The sequence below is a fragment of the Gossypium arboreum genome, chromosome 2 (genome assembly GCF_025698485.1).
Source record: "Gossypium arboreum isolate Shixiya-1 chromosome 2, ASM2569848v2, whole genome shotgun sequence".
Lineage (NCBI taxonomy): Eukaryota > Viridiplantae > Streptophyta > Magnoliopsida > Malvales > Malvaceae > Gossypium > Gossypium arboreum.
Window position 1 is genome coordinate 97,072,945 of NC_069071.1, and position 5,318 is coordinate 97,078,262.

Below are 5,318 nucleotides of genomic sequence, written 5' to 3' on the forward strand. Positions count from 1 at the left end.
CATATTATTTACATGTTTATGCATCCATATCACATTGTATTATCACAATAAATAAGACCACATTTAAACGATAATTTAGGAATTTGAGGCTATGAAACATAAAAGTGGGTTCTATCACCACACATCGGATACACGGATCTCCAATACACCAATTGACTTATAGAGTCGAACATATCCAAAAGGTGAAGCATAAAGTGATAAGCTATAAAAGTCACATATTTTAATCTCATTCTTAATGTGTTTTTGGATGATTAATTATGCAAATTAGTGAATTCGATGCTTTTAATCCTTTAAATTCATGTTTCTATACTTCGGAAGCATTTGGGAGTGAAATGAGTGAAAAACGAGCGAAAATCATACAAATAGAGCTATTTTAGGATCCACACACCCTGGGCATTTCCACACGGCTTGGACACACACCTATGTGCCAGCCCGTGTCAATTTTGCACCCTACTTCCCAAATACGTGAAAAAAAACCTAATCTTTAGGCTTTCTGAGCATTCTAAAGTCTATAAATACCTATTAAAAGAAGACATAAGGGAGGAATCAGAGAATATCAAAAAAAACACTCGAAGAACACCATCAGAGCTAATTTGGAGGTGGATCTCTATTAAGATTAAAGATCTCCTTTTAATTTCTTTTAAAGTTTTATTGAGTTCTTTATGTCTTGTGGTTTTTTTGACTATGAGATGTTTTCATTCAGGATTATGAACTAATCCCCTAGATACCTAAAGGAGATGAAACCTATGATGAATCCTATTATTTAATTTCTGTTTTACACAATAAATACTTTATTCTTGTTCTCAATTATATATACTTATTTCCTATTTTAATATTTTTGGGATATTAATTCATGTTTAATGTGCTTAATTCAGTGGAGCAAAATCTAGCATAATTGAGTGGAGTTGCATGCAATCCTAGAAATAGGATGACATAAATCTACCGGATTAGAGTCAAATCTAATAGGGGAATTCATAGATCGAGTTAATGCGATGATAGGGGTTTTAATTAGAAAGAGATTTCAATTAATCAATCTAAAGTCTGTTGCTCTTACTCTTGAAAGAGATATTAACATAATTTAGGGATTTCTACTGATCAAGTCACAAATGAATAAATCATTTAATTTAGATTCATAATTTAGATTCATAATCAATCCTGGGTATTGTCTATCTCATTGGTTATTATTCGATTATTTCCTCGATTTGTTCTTTGTTGCGTTCTTAGCTAAATTAGTTTAGAAAAATTAGATTAGAAACAATCATTCTAATTTGTCGGCTAGATAATAGAAAAACGATAATTACTAGTACTTTTAGTCCTTGTGAATATGATATTTTCTACTCACCATAGCTATACTATTGTTCGATAGGTGCACTTACTGTAGTCGTACTTATAGTTAGTTTAGTGACCATCAAGTTTTTGGCGCCGTTGTTAGGGACTAAAATATTAGGAACACTTTATTTTTATTAATTTAGACATTTTTTATTTTTTTGTTTTTAGTTTAATTTTTACATTCTAATTTTTCTTTTATTTGCTTCTGGTAGGTTCTTTTAGTTTATGACTAGAAGAAACCCATCGGGACTATTGATTTTTGACAGCGAAATTGAAAGTATAGCTCGCAGAAATCGTAGAGAAGTAAGGCAAAGTCGACAGAATACAATATATGAATAAGAAGGCATTATTTTATTGAGAAGATAGGTGATAATTGGAATAATCGACTACCTCCTGCAGTTGTTGTAAATCCTGCAAATCCAGATCCTGTTTGTCGTACTATGTATGATTATGGCAAACCTACTCTAACTAGGGCTAAATCGAGAATTGTGAGACCCACCATTGCTGTAAATAATTTTGAATTGAAGCCTAACATTATTTAGATGATTCAATAGTTTGTTTAGTTCCATGGTTTACAAGACGAAGATCCAAATACTCATCTGGCCAATTTCCTAGAAACTTGCGATACTCTCAAGATTAATGGCATCATTGATGATGCCATTCACTTACAGTTATTCCCTTTCTAGTTGAGGAACAAAGATAAACAGTGGTTGAACTCTTTACGATGAGGTTCCATCAGTACATGGGCTCAAATGACTGAAAAGTTTATGCTAAAGTACTTCCTACCAGATAAGACAACCAAGTTGAGGAACGATATCTATTTTTTTGTAAAAATCAATTTAGAGATGTTATATGATGCATGTGAGAGGTATAAGGACTTATTGAGAAGGTGCCCTCACTATGGGTTACCCTTATGGCTACAAGTTCAAACCTTCTACAACGATTTGAACCCTTCAACGAGGCAGTTGATCGACACAACAACTGGTGGTACTTTGAATAATAAAACACCCGAAGCGGCTTATGAGTTTATTGAAGAAAAAATGACACTAAATAGTTATCAGTGGCAAGTCATAAGGACAAAGCCTATGAAAGCAGCCGATGTTTTCAAATTAGATGCAGTCACCATCTTATCAAATCAGAGAGAATAATTAAATAAAAAATTGATGATTTATATGTTTCTAGCAGGTACATCCGGTGATGCATTGTAATATGAATGGAGGTGGAATGACTAACCCGAAATGTTTACCCTTCGCTCCTAGCGTAGAGGATGAACAAATCAATTATATGGGTAATAATTCTAGGCCTTAAAATAACCCTTATAGTAACTACTATAATACAGGTTGGAGGAACCATCCCAATTTCTCTTAGGGTGGTAAAGGAAATCAAAGAGCAGAAGCCCCTTTAGGCATTCAACAACAACCTTACCAGCAAGAGAAGAAGCAGAACCTTGAGGAGATATCAGTGAAGTTTATCTCGGTGTCAGAAATGCATTTTCAAAACATTGAGGCAGCACTAAAAAATCAACAAGCGTCCATTCAAGGACTCAAGAATCAAATTGGTTAACTTGCTAAGTTAATCCTAGAAAGAGCACAAGGTAGTTTGCCTAGCACTATCGAAACTAACCCAATGGAAAAACTTCATACAATTACTATTCAAGATGAATAAGGGTTAGTTGAATTTGAACAAGAACTGAGATAAGAAATTGTGGTAAATAGCGATAAGGTTAAGGTAAGCTAGAAAGAGAAAAAGTCGGTTTTCAAAGAAAACCTCGAGTGTCATATCCTAATGCTACGAAGAGAGACCAAACGAATGAACAATGTGGTAAATTTCTTAAACTTCTGTAAAAATTACATATTAACTTACCATTTGTTAAAGCTCTTTAGCAAATTCCCAATTACGTCAAATTTTTAAAGGAGCTTTTGGTAATTGGTAAATAAAAGGAAGTTAGATGATTTGTTGACTGTGTAGTTAAATGTAGTTTGCTCAACCATCTTACAGAATAAACTACCTTACAAACTGAAAGATCTAGGGAGTTTTACTATTCCTTATTTAATTGGTAGTTTGAATATTGATAATGCTTTGGCTGATTTAGGGGCTAGTATTAATGTCATGCCCTACAAAATGTTTAAACAACTAGGTCCTGGGAAACCCAAACAAACTAGGATGAGTATTCAGTTAGCAGATAGAACCATTAGATATCCTAGGGGTGTTATTGAGGATGTGCTTGTTAAAATAGACAAATTCATATTCCCTGTTGACTTTGTTATTTTAGACATGGATAAGGATAGTGAGGTACCTTTAATTTTAGGATGACCATTTTTAGCAACTGCTAGAACTATAATTGATGTTGGTACAGGTGAATTAGTACTTTGTGTAGGTGACAAAACGATTACTCTCCATGCACGTGATTTTGAGAGAGTCTCTAGTAATCGAGATGATTTGAAATGTTCTGTTAACGTGAGTAACCATGTGGCCCAACCTTCTTTCCAGGAAATCCCATGAAAGATCATAAAGGAGCCACTTTTCAATCAATGTGATAGAAACAGAACGACTTATGAAGAATGCATATTACAAATTGATGAACTAGATGAATGGCGAACACATGTTAAAGAGAAACTGAAAGAGCACGATGAAGAGCCAAAATGATGCCATGATGAGTACATGATGAGAACAACCAAATTTATGGTTGGAGACAAAATATTGCTGGAAAAATCAGATCCACGAATCTCCTATTCGGAGCTCGAGTCAAACTGATCAACCCTATGTACGATATTGAATGTCTTTCCCTATGGTACAGTCGAGGTAACTCATTCTAAAGTTGGCACATTTAAGGTAAATAGTACTCAGTTTAAACCTTGTTTTGATAATAGAATTGATAACGAGAAAGAGGAGCCTCGGCTCCGCAAACCACCATGACCGTGCGAATATGAGGTAAGTTAAGCTTAGACTTTAAATAAGTGCTTCTCAGGAGGCAACCCGAGTGTTAACACTGCTAATTCTTTTACTTTTATTTCATGTTATTCTAAAACTAAATAATTTAAAAAATTTTAAATTATTTATGTGCTTGTCCCAGGCTGTGTGCATAGTAAGGGGTTCAACAGTGAGTTACACGACCTGGCGACATGGCTATGTGACCCACACGGCCTGGACACACGGGTGTGTCCTTTTCCGTGTGGATCCTGGGACTTAATATTTCAAAAATTTGATAGTTACACAGCCTAAAATAGTCCACACGGCATGGACACACAGGCGTGTCTTAGGCCGTGTGAACCTTGAAGCTAATTTTTTCAATTTTAAATCAAGTCAGAGAGTTACATGGGTAATAGACACGACCGTGTGTAAGACACGATTGAGCCACATAGGTGTGTGGGCTCTTATACGGGTGTGGGAGAAGTGAATGAGATCACACACGGCTTGGACACACGAACGTGTCCGAGGCCTTGTGAAGTTTGGGTTGGCTTTTTTAATTGCACATGGGCTGAGAAGGATCCACATGGCCATGTGGCGCAGCATGGGCCTCACACAACCGTGTCATCCTTAAAACCCTAGGCTCCTTTCTTTTCTTTTGATTTGTCTTCTTGCCCAACAATCCCCAACCTAACCGCCGTTCGCCCAAAGCACCCCCTCTCCTCCAGCCACCATTGTTGCGCAACCCCCCTTTTTTTCTCACTCGACTAGCTCATCCCTTCCCCTCACGCATTCCTTTCGCGCCTCACCTTCACTTTCCCCCTCTCTCATCGAGTAGCCACACGAACCAGCCCCCGTAGATCTTCCACCAACCACCGTTAGTTAACCATCTTTTGTCCTTTTCTTTTTGTTTTTTTCATTATTTCATTATTTATTTGGTTATTTGTTATTATTATTTTATTTTTCTAGTTATTATTTATTTATTTATTATTATTCTCATTATTATTATTATTAATTTTCTTTTTATTTTTAGTTTTATTATCATTAGTTTATTATTCTTTATGTTACTGTTTTAGTTTATC

The 5,318-nt window shown here is 35.4% G+C and overlaps 1 non-coding gene across 1 annotated transcript; it reads right to left on the reverse strand.

Moving 5' to 3' along the window:
• Window positions 1-2,129: 2,129 nt before the first annotated feature.
• On the reverse strand, window positions 2,130-2,236 carry LOC128289536 (small nucleolar RNA R71). The gene has a single exon (XR_008279182.1). It is a non-coding gene; the product is annotated as a small nucleolar RNA R71 (small nucleolar RNA).
• Between the last annotated feature and the right edge of the window lie 3,082 nt (window positions 2,237-5,318).